The sequence below is a fragment of the Cupressus sempervirens genome, chromosome 1, assembly GCF_028749045.1.
Source record: "Cupressus sempervirens isolate cs-2001-9-10 chromosome 1, ASM2874904v1, whole genome shotgun sequence".
NCBI lineage: Eukaryota > Viridiplantae > Streptophyta > Pinopsida > Cupressales > Cupressaceae > Cupressus > Cupressus sempervirens.
Window position 1 is genome coordinate 264353977 of NC_143118.1, and position 19955 is coordinate 264373931.

The window sequence follows — 19955 nt, forward strand, 5'->3', positions numbered from 1 at the left end:
ACAAGAATAGAAATGGATTATTTCAACATGGGGGAGTAAATTGCACATTGTTTTGTGAACCCAATTTATGGGTGATTTGATGGACAAACATAGCCTTTAATCCTAGGGTTAATTGTTATCCATTGGTCATCTGCTATAAAGTTTTCTTTCCTATGTGTGATGAAGCAAAATCTTATTTAGAAAATGATAGGTTTTAGTAAACAAGTCTGTATGTGCATAAGAACCAGCAATATAAGTTGAAAACATAAGAGAGAAATTGGACCTTTTCAATTGTCCTTTATTATTGCTTGAAAAGGCATTCTAGATGCAATGGATTGTGTTTGCTATCCTTCATCATGTGAGAAAATTGATACTCTTGAAGGCTAATAATTAAGCTCTAAATTAAAAGATGTTTCCATTTGGGCCTGCAATGTATTTGAAATAAATTGAAGGTTAGAAATATTTTGGTAGAGATCATCATGAATGTGCATATTTTTAGTGATAACTTACATGAAATGCAATAAACATGGAGAAGTGTAGATTAAAAATGAATCCATTTCCCATTCTCCTCACAAAGGTACACACAAGACTCCTTATGAAGTGGTTTGTACATGCACCATCAATGAAGTATTTTAGAATTTTTTGAATAGTGTGTTATATTTAGAGCAATGATGACATTGGTAAGTTTGATGCAAGAAGAGATGAAGGTATGTTCCTTGGTTATTTATTGAAAAACAAAGCTTATGGATGCTCTAATCAGAGGACTAAGACTATTTTTGAGAGTGCATATGTTAAAGTGGATGAGAAGTTTAGATTTCAAGAAAGAATACTTGATTATAATTCTGATGAAGAAGCTAATCCTAAGGCTAACCAAGAAAATATTGAATTGTTTTATGAGACTAAAAATGATTTGCATAATGGTATTCAAGTTTTAGAACAAATAGAGGAACCAAGATTTGAAACTAGACTAGAAGTAAGAGTAGAGATAGTAACACCTAACAAGAATTTGGTAAAGAATCACTCTTCTGATCAGATTATTGGAAGCAAAGATAGAGGAGTTATGACAAGAAACAAAGTACATGAAGAGTTATGTTTGATTTCTCAAGTAGAGCCTAAAAGTGTAGATGAAGCCTAAAAAGATGATTATTGGATTCAATCAATGAAAGACAAACTAGATTAGATTGTGAAGAATAAGACATGGGAATTAGTCCCTAGACCAAAGGACAAAAAAGTTATAGGAACTAAATGGGTTTTTAGAAATAAGATGAATGAACAAGGAGAGGTTGTGAGAAACAAAGCTAGACTAGTATGCAAAGGATATTAACAACAAGAAGGTATAGACTATGAGGAGACATTTGCACCTATTGCTAGAATTGAAGAAGTGGGAATGTTCTTGGATTATGTAGCAAATAAGAAATTCAAAGTGTATTAGATGGATGTGAAGTCAAGATTTTTCAATGGAGAACTTCAACAAGAAGTTTACATTGAGAATCCAGAAGGATTTACTTTGACAATAGAAGAAGATATGGTATGCAAGTTGAAAAAAGCATTCTACGAACTAAAGAAAGTACCTAGAACCTGGTATGTGAGGTTGGATAAGTATTTGGCAAAATTAGGATTTTCTAAAGGTACTGCAAATAATAATAACTTGTATTTGAAAGAAATCAAGATTGTTTTGTTGATTATTATGATATTTTTGGATGATATAATCTTTGGAGGCAATGATGAGGCAAGTGAAAAAAATTCTCATGAGATGAAGAAGGAATTTGAGATGAGCATGATTGGTGAGATGAAATATTTCTTGGGTTTGCATATTGTGTAGAATAGTGAAGGTATTTTCATTTCTTAGACTAAGTATTTGAAAGACTTAGTAAAAATATTTGGTTTAGAAAGTTGTAATCATATTGGTACAATTATGATAACTGGTCTTAAAATATCTAGCAAAGATGAGACACCTATTGTTGAGCAGAAGAAGTACATATCCATGATTAGGGGTCTGCAATATCTGACTCATACAAGACCAAATATAGTAAATGCAATTGGAATTGTTGCAAAATTTCAAGTTGATCCTAAGGAAGCACACTATGTAGTAGTAAAACAAATTTTCACATATTTGAAGGGTACACCTAATTTTGGGTTGTGGTATGATAGATCAAATGGCTTTACTCTATGTGCATATATTGATGCAGACTAGGAAACCAATATGGATGAAAGAAAGAGTACAAGTGGTGGAGCATTTTTCCTTGGAGGAAGATTGGTTTCTTGGCTGAAAAAGAAACAAGATTTTATTTCACATAGTACAACAAAAGAAGAATATGTAGTAGTAGCAAACAATTGTAATCAAATCATGTGGATGAAACAAATGTTGAAGGATATGAGGATATAATTTTTTAAAACTTGTTATCATACATTATGATAACACAAGTATAGTGAGTATGTCTAAGAGTCATGTGTTACATTCTAAGATGAGGCATGCATCTATTAAGTATCATTTTTTTGAGAGAGAAGGTTGTAGAGAAAGAGATTAGAGTAGAGTATGTTAATGCAAACGATAAGATTGTAGATAATTTTACAAAGCCTTTTCCTAAGGATAGATTTGAGTATACATTTGAGTATTTGAGAGTTATACTTTGGGTTATGCCCCTACCTATTTCAGAGTAGATGATGTAGAGATTGCATCAATCCAGTGGTACATAGCACTATTGTTTATCTGAACTAAATGATGATGCTTCCTTTATGGAGGAGTATCTATGATTCAACAGAGTTGTGAAGGACTCTTGGTAGCTGGTATTGAGCAGTGTCTTTGTGCACTTGAGCTGGTTGAAGACATTGAGTAGAAGATTGACATAATGATGCCTTCGTCATTGATGTTGATGGCGGAGAAGTGAGTTACATGAAAAACATCTCTTTTAAATGGGAAGAGAAGTATCTCTTGTAAATGGGAGGAGAAACATCTCTTGAGAATGGGGGAGAGTTATAAAGAAACAATGAGCATATAAAATGGGGAGAAGTTTATCAATGGGTGAGAAACAGTTGTTCCTGAGAGTTTATGATTTCATTGATGAAGAGGATTTGAAAAGATTAGAGCAACATCATCAACAAAGTAGTATGGTTGGTATTTTTGGAACTTATATATTTTTCATCTATGTTGCCATCAATGCCAAAGGAGGAGATTGTTAGCATGAATGCTAATGATATTCCTATGGGGGAGTATCCTAGCATTGCTTCAGCATTTGAGATATTCATATCATGACTATGTGTGGCATTCATGATTATGTTTGTCATTAATGACAACATATTAAGAATATTTCCAAAGAAATAGACAAAGATCAATTGTACGAATCATGTATTGAAGATTTGGTCAAGTGTAGTTGGGGACATGTTCTACAGTGTGTCTTGATTCAGTGGTTAAGTATGTATGAAGAAAGTTAAAGACTGGTAGTAGTTATTTAAGATTTACATAAGACAGTTTGTAGATAAATTTCCTGAAGTGGTTTTTGATGTTCAAATTATATCTCCTAAAAAGGATAGAATTTGGGTGAGTATAGTTGGATAGAGATAGAAGACATCCTAATGATGACATCAGTGATTGTGTGAAGTCCAAAGTCACACATGTGAGAAGTTGTAATTACTATATGCAGATAGTGTTATGTAATTATAAAAAGATGTAATGTAGCATGTTATCTTGATGAGGTCTTTTTGTAATTGTAATTGGGAAAGCCTCAAGGCTGACTAAATGAATTATTTTGAGGACTTGGTATAAAGGAAAGTTATTTTCCTTGTGATGACAAATGGAAGTAAGTGTGTAAGTTGATCAAGTGTATGAAAAGTATAATGAGAGTAAGAGATCAAAGGGGTCATTGTGATGTGAGTTTTTGGATATGGTATTGAGACCTAAGAAGTATTTTGGTGTAGAAGAGGCACAGTAAAAGGACAGAGCAAGAGTTTGAATTTTTGAATAAAGTTATATTTCTATTATTTTGAAAATAATAATATAGAGGCCAGTTGGACAGTGAGTTCAATGGTCTTTCCCATGAAGCTATTTGGATAGTGGGTCCATCTTCCTTCAACAACTCCTAATGGAATTGGCACAACTCCTAATAGGTTTGGAATCTCCTCATAGGGATTCAAAGTCTCCTAATAGGGATTGATGTGTACAGAATGAATTTTAGTAGCTCCTAATAGAGCACATCCTCTTACAAGGAACTTATATATTAGTACATCATTTTGTGGGTACCATCCCCACTGAGGTTTTCCCTCTAATCAAGGGTTTCCCTAGTTAACATATGTGATTTTATTGTGTATGTGTATCTTTGATCCTCAATCCTCTATGTTTCCTAAGAATGAAATACATATGCCAACAAATGAAATTCTCACTATTGTTGAGAATCCTTTTTCCCATTTTTCTTATGATAAAGATGAGACCTTATAGGTGTCTCCTACCCAAGTGCAAAAAAGATTCCATAATTTTAAAGATTTAAGCAATGGCTAGGTCAAGAATATTCTAATACAAAAGCCATTTCTTTAGTAGAAATGATGGGGAAGATGATTCACGATGATGATAATAATGTTGAGGTATTACATTTTATTTTCCATTTTATTTATAAAATGTTAAGCCTACTAATTATTTTTCTCAACATATTGGTTTGACTCAACCTAATACCAATGTTAATCCTTCTATTTGTATTCCTACTTTATTACCCGATGTTTCTACATATGATCCACCTCTAGTGACTACATTTATTTTGAACATTAATCCTACAAATATTAGTCTTGGAAGCACTCATAATCCTATCATTCCTCCTCCTTCAAGTTTTTCATGCATTTCACAATAATCATCTATGCATGCCTACAAAATTGTGTCATTTTTATATTTAATTTTTTCCTTTCATTTCTCATAATGTTCTGAACCTTTCATACATGTTTCGTAACAACCTCTCTATTGAATCCATTATCAATAGTCTATTTTAAACTATGTCATCATTTCAAGAATCAGACAAAATTTAATGTTCCCACGTGTAAAATTTATGTCCCTTTTTCCTTGGAAATCATTCATGTCATTATCCTTCATGGATATGCAAAAATACCTCATTGAGAGACGTATACTAAAAATGGTTATCCCTTGACTCATGTAAAAGCATTTGAAACATTGTGTCATGACTTCTCTTATGATCATAAACTTGTGGATAAATTATTTACCTGAACATTTTGATATAGGGTCTTGCAATGGTATTATTCTCTACCTCCTTATTCTATTGATTCATTTAGAGGAACTTGATAATGCTTTTATTTAACAATTTAAAAATAATATTGGTCCTAATATTTATTTAACTCACTTAATGCATTGAAAATAAGGTGTTAAAGGAAAAGTACCTATTTTTATTTCTAGAATTAAATATTTTCGTGCTTAGATTTCTTACCATGTGCTTGGTATTAATATCATCTAATTTATAAAAAGAAATTAGAAATGTGATTTTATTTTTAAAAAAAATCTTCCTTTACTCAATTATGTTTAGTTCTTCATAATCATTAGCTTCATTTAAGCCAATTTGTGAGAACCACTCTAATGGATTAATTTTTAAGCGTGATGTTGCATCCCATCCATTCTAAAAGTTTTAAAAATATAAAAGCTCCATCAAGATCAATAATTCATCCAAAAGCCTTGATGCACAAGTGACAGTAGAAACCAAAGGTATAGCTCCTTTGTCATCTATTTTAGAACCTTCTCATGATTTTACACATCTCTTTGAATCTTCATATGATTATTCAAACTAATCTTCAAAACCCTTTGTTCCCAAAGCTTTTGGCCAATACCATTGTCAACCTAATCATGGTACTAGAAAATATTTCCATTATAATTTTATCATTCAAGAATTTATTGATTCTAATGCTATATCTATTAAGGGTATTAATGATCAAAGGAAAAAAATATGTTTCCCTTCAAAAAAAAGCTTGCAAATTCATAATAATTTTTTACCTTTATCGTTGAGTATATCAATTCCTTTTCATCTTCCAACGTGCTGATCAATTTGAATCCAAAACCAAATCTCAAACAAACACTTGATATTTTCATTAAATTGTATCCTAATAGGACCATTAGGTCACTTGATGGTCCTCTTTACATTATTGTGAAGGTTAATGGTCTTTCTTCTAATGGAGTTCTTATAGATCATACATGCATGGTGGATGTTATAGCTAAAGAATGTCTTTACATAATAAATGTTTTAATGTGAGGTTGATGGTTACCATTATGGTTTTTATTAACATCAAAGTGGTTATCATTAGTGTAAATATCTTTATCTCAACCTATAGTGTTTTGATGATGTGTCAGTGGTTGTAAAGTGATTAATTTATAATAGTTGTGGTGTGTCAGTTGGATATGCATTGATTAACTTTATCACTAGTAGCATGTGCTTTGTATGTTATTCACAAGTTTTGGATGAATATTAATTGTAATCCTATTTTATGCCTTGATGGTTGCTTGGATTGTCTTGGTGGTTTCATAGAGCTTATGTTTTGGGTCAATCATTTACAAAGTATGTTGATGGTTTTGGTCCTAATAGTTTTTCCTAGTATGTTCATCATATTTGTTGGCTCTAAAGATCATGTTATCATGATGATGTGCTCAACGATCAATATATTTCTCAAGGTATTGTGTAACATCTTAAATCTTTTTCCATTGACATTTTTATGGTGAGAGTTCTTTCTCTCTCCCTATATGTGTGTGTGTGTGTGTGTGTGTGTGTGTGTGTGTGTGTGTGTGTGTGTGTGTGTGTGTGTGTGTGTGTGTGTGTGTGTGTGTGTGTGTGTGTGAATATGTAAATGTAAATGTATACACACACACACACACACACACATATTTAAATTGATTTTTTTTCAAGTCAAGTATATCATGGTATGAATTCATGTGATCATATCAATATTTCTTTTGTGTAATGAAAGTGAAAATGACGTAGATGACTGATCAAGGAGATGTAGTTAGTTCTTATTGTAGTTGCTAGGGTTTTCACTGCACCAAAATATTAACATGATAATTCTTAATGCAACTACTATAATTAAAGAAGATAGTAGATGTGTTAAACCATATCACAAATCCAATGGGGGCACTAGCCCACTACCAAAAGTACCCCTCCCAATGTTACTCATCATGACCTACAAGGGTTCAAACCTATGACCAAGCTTTGATGTAACTTGTTAACTAGTAGGATTATTGTTGTACCAAAAAGAATGACCTATCCATACCTGATACAATTGTCTTGGTGGAAAATGTGAGTCAAGGAAATTGATGCTTTCAATCCTAGTTCTAAAATGACTAGGTCTAGAAAGACCAATATTAACCAAGTGATAAAGGAGAACTAATTCAAGCAAGAATCTAGTAGTTGTAGAATAAGGGAAGATGCAAAAAAAATTGAAACCCTAATGTAATAAGAACTAGGAAATGAAATTATTACACTAGATGTAATAAGTACATATGTTAAAATAAATAAGGAAATTAGAAGACTCACCTTAGGATTAAAGAATCCAATTTTATGCTTGATATGTTGTTCCAAATCAACAAATAACATCGAATCTGGGCCTAAATCTATGAAAGCTTTGAAACCCATAAATAATTTGGCAATTTGGTATGGGTGAATTTTGTGCCAAGGTGACTTTCTCCTAAAGAAAGGGAGTGGTGTGTCCCTGATCAACTATGTTTGAACTTGCTTTTAAGTTTGTAATTCAACAAAATGATGAACAGAGTATTTGAATCCGTAACCTATTTTCTTTTTTGAGATTGACTACATACAATGAAAAAGGGTTTTGTTTGTTAATTGGGGATGAGGGTTCAACTCAGTCAAACCCCAGTTTAGGAATTAACCTTGAATCAAAATAATTAAACTGCAGAACTATAAATTACATGTACGAATTCACCTTATAATAGTAGGATATTTCAAATAGGGTGCAATGAGCTCTCTTTACCAATTGAAATAGATCAAGAATGAAAATGAATAGATGTAGAAAAGACAATAAAAGATATTGAATAGATTGAGGGAGATCTTGAAGATAACTCCCTCAATTGCTTGAATTCTTGAGTCCTTGATATTCCATGGAGGAGTTTGCTTGAGGAATTCTTGTGAACTTGAGTGCTTAAATGATAGTGCACATATGAATTCAATATGAACACATGATGATGCAAAATGGGCCAAATGGATGCTTTATAAAGGGTTTGAGGAATCATTTTGAATATAGGACTCAAGGGATGGTACCAAAATATGGCCCAAATAGGGATGCACTACATCCTTGATTGGCCTAGAAATGACACACTACATCCCTGATTGGGTAGGGATGCACTACATCCCTACCAACTAGGGCCCATAACCCTTAGAATTACTGTGAGTCCCAAAAAAGGTCTTGGATCCTAAAAATTAGGTACAATTTTTGAGATATAACTGTTACAGAGAAAAAAATAGATTTTGAGTGATTGGACGAAGAAAAGGGAGGACCTAGGTGGTTATATCCTTCCTTGAGCTGTAGACCATAAAAATAGGAGCATTAAAGAGGATCTATTAGGTCATACCCTTATTTCTCTCAAGAGAAGTGGGAAGGAAAGAGAAGAAAGGAGGAGAGATGCAAATAAATTATGATCTTGCATTAAATAGGTGCTAAACCATCATTTAATTGAAGTGTTTCTAATTTAAGATGGTGCATTTAGCCCCCACTTTAGTGAGAGTGTGCACTCGATCCAAAATCTTGGTAAAGTAGAGCACAAGACATGAGATAACCTTATCATAATCAAGGAGACAAAGAACCCTTCAAGCCCCCAAGGGATTGAGTATTTTCTAACTCCAAGATTATAACAAGAGAGAAATCATTGACTTAAAGAAATAGAGAGACACAAAAAGAAAATTGGTCAATGAGAAATGTACATCTCATTGTGAATCATAGAAAAACAAAAGCAATTATGGGACTTCACATTTAGTGCTTGTATGTGCTAACTATATATGAGATTTAGCAAGCTTGTAGGCATTACTCATATATAAGATTTAGCATATGTGTATAGATGCATTACCCATAAATGAGATTTACCAAGCTTGTGCACATTACACATATATGAGATTTAGTAGATGTGTGTTCAAAGGAGAGAGAGACTCAATGTCAAGGATGCTCACTTCCTAAATTGAAGGTGTGCACAGAGAATCCATTCTTTAATATTGTGCATAATCCATAAAGGGATTCACAAGATGTGTGAAAAAATGGGAATTAAGCAAGAATGCATAAATTTGATAACCTCAAAAGCATACCAATAATCCAAGGCTAAACTACTCTAAGCCATACTTGGGATCTATATTTACTACTCCATGATTGAATGAAAGAATCAGAGTGTATGCTCTCATGTTAAATTAATTTATAAGACTTTAATAGGACTAATGGATTTAATGGAGTATACATACATCCACTAAGAGATTTTTTCATTGTGAGATGCCCCCAAGAGAAGATAAATCAAGGGAAATGAGCACATAATGTATATAGAGAGCACAAAGGGATCTACTAACTTTGGAGTCAGTAAAATCATATGATAATATGTATGCATTATATCAAGTAAGAAATATCATCATTCCCCAAAGGAAGTAGAACTACAACACAATAGAAGAAAGACACATAAGAGCTATGAAGAATATTGTTTTTGTACCACCATCATAAAGACCAAAAAGAAGTGGTGTTACCATGTCACAAATCTAAGTGGACAATACAAGGATACAGTTATGGATACTAGCATATGTACAACATAATAAATAACAACATATTGAAGAAGTGAGATACAAATAGAAGAATGATATGACATTTTGATTCCATTATCACCTTTCACCAATAGAGAAACAAGGGTCATTTGAAGAAATATAAACAAAAATATAACAAGAAGAGTACAAGGGAAGCACATCATGATAGGAAAATACAAAAAATGATATTGTGCTAGATCACTCACTCAAGCACATTGCCCTCCTCCCAAATCTTGATCAGTAGTATGTAGAGAAGGTGGACAATCTACAAGAGGAGAAACATCCAACATAACAAGAACAATAGATAATTCTGAACAGGATCCTCCTTACGAGACATTGTGCTCAAGACTAGATGTAAGTGTAAGGTACATAGAAAGCATGTTAGGAAAATCAATATCAACATAAATAATATCATGCTCATCATCATCTAATATATCTTCTTCATCAATATTAATATTAATAGAATCCAAAATATGAACATTATGAGGGTAAGAGAAAAAAATTGAGGTGGCTCTGCGAGTAGGGTACACTATCACCTGTACCTACATATAAATTTATCTATCTACAGGATAGGACCTACTTGTACTTGATGGTTGTGTTAATGTTTTCTGATTTCCATGTGTCCTTGTTTTGATTTCTGTTGGAGTCTAGTTTCATTTCTTTTAGTGGGTGGTCTTTTTTCCCTTTAGTTTTTTTTTCTTACATGTGTGCACTCCAAACCATTTCATTATTTCTTGTTGTTAAATTGTGGCCAATCTTTGCCTTAGGCCTAGTTGATTGATGGCTTTGGATATGAGTAATGATGGAAGTGAGAGGTGAGAGAAATCTAAGGAGGATTTGAATGTGCAGAAGGAGGTTGAGAATGTTGTTTTGGCAAAAGCCCTCATACAACGTGGTGGTTTCAAATTTAGCCCTTCCATCTTTGCTTGCCACTACTAGGTTTAATGGAGTTTTTTTCCAAGAGAGAGGTGGAGGATAATGAAGGAGGAAGACCCAAAACCTATGGAGATCAATGAGGAAACCCAAAATGTGGAAGAGGTGACTCTAGGAGAGGTAAAAAAGGTAAGATCTCATTACCTTCTATGAAGACCCTCAATCTGAAGCCAAATGATGACATGGTAAAGACCATTAGAAATGAGCATGATAGGTTAAAAATGTTTCTTTTTCTTTATTTGTATGGATATTAAGTTTTTACCTACAAGGAAATTTATCGATGATTGGATTAATAATGTTTGGGGGAAGAAGCTTGGAATTACTATTAGTTTTAGTAGAATGATACAAAAAGGGATATTTGTTATCTCTTGAAGAATCATGCTATGAAAGAAAACAAATTTAAGAAAGAAATTTGGAATGTTGGCTAAACAATTTTTTGGGCTTGTCCTTGGTTCCCTAATAGTAAGCCTAAACAAATTCATTCCAAAGCCTCCCCTTCATGGGTTGAGTTATATGACATTCAACCAGAATTCTAGTATTTTTTCCTCTTGATGTTAAAGCCTCTCGGGCCTACCTTACAAATTGAAGATTCTAGAAATAATTGGCTGCATCTTAATGCTTGTGCCCTAATTTCCCTTGATCCAGACATTGTCTTTCCTAAAGATATCTCGATTAAAATTGACAAGGATATATTTTGTTGGATTTTTGTTTATCTTGGTGATGTTGGTGCTTCTTTCCATTGTATGAATGGTCATAATAGAAATGTATGCCCCTTACTGAAAAATATGTTTATAATAAAATACAAGTCAATTCATCAAGTTATGATAAAGGTGATTAAATTGATTATAATCAGCATGCTAACAATGATAAGCAGGATAATGGTATGGATACCCAAAATAATGTTGGAAATATGCTAAGAGTAATTCTAAGGATGGATTTGTTACTTTTAATAACCCTTTGTATGATAGAGAATTTGAAGTTTTACCCATTTCTCACAAAGGAGATGATATGGCTTCTAACCCATTTGATTCCCAACCATAGTATATCCCTATTGCTAGAGAAAAGATTAATGAAGATAATGCCTTGAAGCTTAATGCTCAACAATTAACCTTGTAAAAAATGAGTTTGAATAATAAATTGGATTTGATTCCAAAACACTCATCCTTAGGTCAGAATGAAGCTTTCCCTAGTCCCACTATTATTTATTGTTTTGAATCAATAACCTCTATAGTGTCCCTAATCTCCCACTGACATCAAAATACAAAAAGATGAGGGCTTCATTGAAGTCTCTGGGAAGAAAAAAAGAAAGGAAAACATATGAAAGGACTAATAATGCTAAGATTAGTGAAAGAAATAATAAGGCCAAGAATTGTGAAACTCCATATTGTTTTACTAGATTGTTCAAGAGTTCCAACAATCCCTCAAGTTAATCATGAATCTACACATTCATAATTGGAATGTTAGAGGGCTTAAGATGCCTGATAGGAGTATGTGGTGAGAAATTGGTGTAACAAGGTTCATTCTAATGATATTATTTATTTACAAGAAATAAAGGTTATTGGGTTGTTGAAAATCTATTCAGCACTCCCCTCGAGATTCGTGACAAGGGCATAGCCTCCTTCTGTGTACTATAAGTTGAGTGGTTGTATCGAGCATTGTGTTAGGATTAAACCTTAGATATAAATAACAATTACATGCAAAAATAACCAATATCAAAAAATAATAGATCACACAAAAAAGAACACAAGACACCAAGATTTAATGTGGTTCACCTAATCCTTGGGCTATGTCCGCCAAAAAACAAGTCCAATATTGTTACAATCCAATGATTACAACTTGATTACAATTCATAATCCCTTGTAGCTCAATACTACCACAAGAACCAATTTTTACATCACACCTTATGAAAATGCCTAACCCTAAGCCTCTTTTATACAATAATTTTTACCGCTTTAGGGTTATAATATGTTGGCCATACATAGGCCACACATCAGCCACAACGTCGGCCATGGTCTAAAAACCCCAAAGAATTTATGAAGTATGTATAGTATTTCCCTAATTAGTCACCACAAACTAACACATTGATAGATCAATCTTTTCGTGCAATGAAAACCCCACTCTAACAAGTGGTATTAGAGCTTGCTCACAGGTTTAAATCCTTAGACCCTCAGGTAATGCTGAGGGGGAGATTGTTGGAAATTTGTTCAACGCTCCCCTTGGGATTCATGACAAGGGCTTAACCACCCCCTTTGTACTATAAATTGAGTGGTTGTATCAGGCATTGATAAATCAGTCTTTTGGTGCAACGACAACCCCACTCTAACATGAGTATCATGCTTTCAACACTCTCAAGTTCCTTTGGGACAAGGTTGTGTGTTTATTCTCTTATCATCACATGGGGAAGGGTGACATTGCTCTACTGATTGGCCCCATTTGGAGTAGATTATTGGTCTCTCACAACTTCTCCCCATGTAGTAGAGCTTTACGGGCCATCTTTAATGATAATTTCAAGATGGTAGGTGTTTTTAATATGTATGCTTCGAATGATTATAGGGAAAGAGTTGTGCTTTGGGATTGGTTGGTGGTGAATCTACTTGAGGCAAACTAAATCTTTGTTGGAGACTTCAATATGATTGATAATAAGAAGGATAAAGTTGGCGGGGTCAAACATGAATGAAAAAGGAATGAACTCTACTTTTGGTCCAAATTCAAAAGAAGATTTTAGATTAAAGGCCCTATGTAGAACAATAAACAAGATTTTGAAGGTATTTGGTATACTTGGTGCAATAATTAAGCATACAATAAGAGGATTTATTGTAGACTTGATAGAATCTACTTTAATCATTTCATCTTTGAAATCAACACTTTTCTTGGAAGAACTCTTGTTGAGGTCTTCCCTACTAGTATGTTGGATCACTCTCCTATTCATGTGTGCATTAGCCTATTCTCTGCCTCCAATATGGACCCACCTATTAGGAAGAAATACTTCAATCTAATACTTCTTTGCTTTAAGATGATGACATTGTGAATACTTTGAAAATGATAGCATGTCTCACCAAGATGTGTAGTAATAATTCTTATGCTAAAGTAAATTGGGGGAATATGGTGGAGAATTGGAGAAAGATATTCCAAATTTGGTTGCAAAGAATGTTAAGATAAACCATAGACATAAATGCAAATATAACCAATAATAGGAAATAATAAATCACAAAGAAGAGAACACAAAACACAAAGATTTAACGTGGTTCACCCAATCCTTGGGCTACATCCACCAACAACAAGTCCAATATTATTATTATCTAGTGATTACAATCTGCAATCCCTTACAGCTCAATATTGCCACAAGAAGCTATAACCTCATCATACATAATGAAATCCATAACCCTAAGCCATTTTTATACAAGTTTTTTATTGCTTACAAAATTAGGGCTAGAATAAGTTGTTCAATAGAAAAATAGAAGTCGACACCTTTTACAATAATAGAGTTATTTTTGGCTTGGGGCATTGCCCTAGGACCTTGCAAGGGGTGCATCCCCCAAACCTCCATAGTAATAATCTGGGGGGGGGTCAAACCATGTCAAACTCTGAGTCTAATAAGGCTCCACATCACAACAATATCTAATTTGGAGACTGATCATATTACTGCTAAACTTGCAGGTCCCACTGGAATATATAACCACCCTAGACTCTACTATTCTTTTATCCTTTTCAGTCTAGAATACCAACAGAAGCTGAAGAGGATTTCACCTTCTCCCTTGTCACTTCCCTGATAAACATATCTTCTAGATTATCATCTATATGTATCTTCTCCATCTTTAATTGTCCATCATCCACAACCGGCCAAATGAAATAGTACCGCAATTGTATGTGTTTTGTCTTTGACTGTAGAGCATAATTATTCACAAGATGAATGACACTCTGACTATCTGTGAACAAATAATTATCCCTCTGTGTGTGTCCCAATTCTTCCATGAAGAACTAGAGCCATATTATCTCCTTGGTTGCCTTTGTAGTAGCAACATACTCTACCTCTATAGTGGATAATGCATTGTCCTTTTGCAACCGAGAAATCCAACTCATTGCTATCCCACTAATAGTAAATACATAACCTATAGTACTATGTCTAGTATCAATATCCCCTGCCAAATTTGAGTCAACATAGCCCTGTAAATCACTAGTAGACCCCCAAAACATAAACACTTCCTATATGTTCCTCTCAAATATTTAGAATTCATTTGACTGCATGCCAATGCTTGATCCATAGATGACTCATATACCTGCTAACAACTCCCACTGCATGTGCAATATTTGGCCTAGTACATACCACAACATACATTAAACTTCTTATAGTTAAAGCATAAGGTACTGTGGAGATTTTAGCTTCCTCTTCTTGTATTTTTAGACACATCTCCTTAGTCAATTTTAAATGACCATGTAAAGGTGTGATGATAGTTTTAACATTCTCCATAGAGAAACATTGCAAGACCTCCTCAATATAATCAACCTACGAAAATTTCAATTTTTTGTTCTTTCTATCTCTGCAAATTTTCATACCAAGGATTTTCTTTGTTGTCCCCAAATCCTTCATAGCAAATGAATGTTCTGAGTGTTCTTTTAACCCCTTAATGTGATCCATGTTAGACCCAACTACATGCATATCATCAACATATAAACATAAAATAATGTAGCTTTGATCATCTAACCTCTTCAAATAAACACAATGGTCAAAATGACACTGAGGATAACCATGCTCATTCATAAAACAGTCAAATTAAAGATACCATTGCTGAGTTGCTTACATCAAGCCATATAAACTTTTCTTCAATCTACACACTAGATTCTCCTTACCTTTGACCTCAAATTCCTATGGTTGGACCATATATATTTCTTCATCGAAATCACCATGAAGAAAAGTTTTTTTAACATCAAGCTGCTCTAAATGCAAATCTTTAGTAGCCAAAATACTTAAAACAATACAAATAGTAGTCATTTTAAAAATAGGAGAACTCTTCAAAATCAATGCTCTTTTTCCACGCAAATCCTTTTACAACTAACTTGGATTTAAATCTCTTCTTACCCCCATCCTCTTCTTTCAATCTGTAAACCCATTTATTCTGTAAAGCCCTTTTACTTGCATAAATCTCATATCTGCTTTTTCAACAAGGAGGCAATTTCTTCTTTCATTGTAAATTCCCACTGAATCTTTGTATCCACTTGCATAACTTCATCATAACATTCAAGTTCACTAGCATATGTTAATAAAATAGAATAAAAAGATGGAGAAAATCTATCTGGAGGTTTACTAAGCCTTGTTGACCATCTAACATTCACTGGGGTGTGTGGTATTTGTTGTTGGAGTTGTTGGAAAACATGAGGGACTACTAGAACATCATCTTTTGGAGTATCATCAAACACTAGATAATCATTTTGTTTCTTCTCATGCTACTGCAACAAATATTTGTACAATAATTTCACATTGAATATGGCATCCCTACTTCTTATAATTTTACAATTTTCACAATCCCAAAGCCTATAACCAAATTCATCAGTACCATATCCAACAAATACATATTTCTTTGACTTAGCTTCCAACTTGGCTTAATTTTCAGAGTCTATATGTGAAAATGTTTCACAACCAAAGGTTTTGAGAAAAAAATAAATCACCTTCTTGTCAGTCCATGCTTCCTCTAGAATACCACAACCCAAAGGAGTAAAGGGACCTTTATTGATCAAATATACAACAATATTGACAACCTCAACCCACATGTTTAAGGGCAACCCAACATGAAACCTCATGCTCCTTGCACGTTCCATTATTGTCATGTTCATGTGTTCAACCACTCCATTTTCCCATGGAGTCCTTGGAATAATTGTCTATCTACAAATACCATTAGAGGAACAATAATCTTCAAATTCATTGCTACAATACTCACCAACATTATTAGATTTGAGATATTTTAATCTTTTACAAGTCTCATTTTCAACCAAGCATTTTTATTTCTGAAAAGTTATAAATACATGAAATTTTTGTCTAAGGAAATAAACCCATACTTTTCTAGTTGCATCATTCAATGAATGCAATATAATAATGACAGCCACCAAGGGAAGATACCTGAGTTGGTCCCCATACATCTATATGCACAAGCTCTAATTTCTCATTTTTCTTTTCCTTCCCACTCTTCACAAAGCTAACTCTCTTTTATTTTCCATACACACAACTTTTATAGAGATCCATATTAATACATTTTAGACTTGGTAAAACTTTCTTTGAATTAAGTACTTTCATACATTTTTCACTCATGTGCCCAAGTCTATTGTGCCATAACGTTGTATTAGAATTTACAACAACTATTCATTCTCCCTGCTCAACTACAACAACTATTACTTAACATTCATTTTTCTCTGAAAAAATTAAAGTAGAAAGAATAATATGACTTGTACAAAGATATAAGATGCCTACTTTCACACCTTTTCCTACTACAAGGGAACCTTTTGAAACCTTCCAATTTTTATCATTAAAAGTAACTATGCAACCCTCATCACCCAGGTACCCTGCTAAAATTAAATTCCTACTTAGCCTTGGAACATGTCTTACCTCTTGTAGTAGCTAACAATTTCCATTCTACAACTTAATATTAATTTTCCCCTTTCCAACAATTTGACAGGGTTTATTATCCTTGAAATAAATTAGCCCAAAATCTCCTTGGACATAATCAATAAAATAACCTCTATGAGGAGTAGCATGAAATAAAGCCCCTGCATCTAAAACCCATGAATATTTATGAATTTCACAAATCAAATTAATATAGGTAGGAATCAATGTTTTAACACTCATTCACAAGGAAAACAAAGAGAGATATGTTTAACAAATGCAAATATAAAATTTGATATAATTCACTTTATGTAACATTAAGACACATAATGAGAGATCAAATTGTATCCTATAAAGTTAGTACCCATAATATGATATTCTATTAGGCCCCTTTTTTGGTGATTTCATGATCTAATGTTTGTTATGCTCGATCCTAGAAAGTTGATTCCTTTTTCCTAAGACTTTTGTACCATCCTGGCACCCAATTCAAAATTGGGTTAAATATCTTAGGTATTGAATGTTTAAATGTTTTGTGCTTAGGAAAAGAATGTTTTAAACATTTTGTTCCCCACTTTTTGGCCCAACATCATATATTGGGTATTAGTGGGAAATTAGATCTTGTGGTTAGATCGACTTAATTTAAACCCCAAAATCATGGATGAAGTATATAAATACCCCACCTCTCTTGATTTTGATACACATTACCATATTCAAGCATTTATGATCAAGAAGCATTTAAGTTTTTAAGAGAAATTGATAATTCAAGCAATTAGATTAAAGATTTGAAGGTAAACATTCAAGATCTAATTTCTCCATTCATTCAAGTCAATCACAACTAAATCTTCTCCATTAAAGCATGTTTGTATCTCACAATATCATAGTAGAGAAACTCCAAAACAAGCAAGAATATCCTTCCTTCTATCTGCATTCATTTCTCCTTCATTGTAAGTGATTATCAAGCATATCCACATTAAAGATATACGAGTGGCATTCATAGATTCGTGCATTTGCAAGAGAATCCTTGATTTCTATTTTACACGTCAAGGTAAAATCCTTGATTCCAAGCAAATTTAAACACTTTCATGAGTGTGAAGATTCCTACATCCATCCATGATGGTTTATGCAAGGTGAATAATTTTTTTTCCTTTTTACATACTTTCTTTTATGTATTTTCCTTTCATTTTCAAGGTTGATCCCTAAACAAGGACTTGACCAAGACAAACCCATTTTATCTAACCTTTTCCCCAATTTTTGTGTGCAAGCATATGTTACAAAGCTTCCAAAAGTTTTTTGGGAAGACAGGGAACAATCTGAGGGTCCCCAAAAGTTTCAGTCAAAATTGTTAGGTAGATAATTTTTGAAACATTCTATAACCAAGTATAGAATGTATTTTGTATCTTAAAAATTCAACCCAAATTGAAACCACATGCCAATACAATAATTTGGACCCTGATTCAACTCATTTCTAATTTTTGGCTTCTAATTATCAATATGTTGTTTCCAAGTTTGTCTCTATTTATCTATTTCATCATCTACATTAATAATTTGTCTTTTTCATTTTCAAATTATATATTTAGCAAAGTATCACTACCCCATTCAGTGCTTGGATCCTCACTTAAACCTACTATGAGCATCTTCCTTCCAACTGTGAAAATTTGAAAAGGAGGATTAGTCAACCCCTTTACCTTTCCTCCCCATTTCACTACATGCATCTTTGGTGAACCTGACTTACGAAATTTCCTCTTCTAATTTTGGTGGTTAGATATCCTTTGTGTACATGTCGTGCCTCTAAGTTTACTATTTACTATACTATACACATTAGATCTCCATTTTTTTTTTATGGTTAGATATGCTTTTCATTAAATGTGCGATTGTGCTTAGTTGATTTGTACATCTATTTTAAAGTTCATATTTACATTAGATCTATCTATCTTTAATTTTTTTATGCATGAGTTTTATTATATTGAGTCCCAACTATAACTTTTCAATTAGGAGAAGTCGTAGACTTATGTGTTCCTTTGATCTTAAGTCCTTTATGATTCCTATGGATCTTGATGAGACCAACATTCTTACTAAATACATTCCTCCTATTGTTGAGAATAACTCATACCACCCTTCTCATAATGAAGATGACACTGTAAGAGTTCCTCCTACATAAGTCCTAAAGATTTCCCATGACTTTGAAATAAATGAACAATGATCAAGATAAAAAAAAGCTCCAATCTTGAGATCATCTCTTTATTAGAGGGCTTGAGAAAGAAATAAGAAATGAGTAAAATATGGTAAATGGATAACTCATGTGCATGAAATTAATAAATAAAATATATTTTTACTTATTTTAGAAGAGGCTAATTTTTGAAAAAGTGAATAATTAAATAAATTAAAAAACTCATGTAATTATATAAGATAATTAATTTTTCTAATGAACTAAGCTTAACCACTAATAAAAAATGATTATTACATAATTCAAAAAATAAGTGTTTAGAGGATATAAGACCACTACCCAAGAAAGTCAAACAAGTTGTGCTCGGATCCTAGAAAATAATATAAACATGGACAAAGTCTAGAAGCGAAAATACATTGAGCAATTAATGTAGTATCAACTAATGGAGGTAGATTCAATCATCTATCTATCCTCATACATTAACTGAGTTGGGATTGGATTCTAGAATATGCCAACCATCAACTACCTC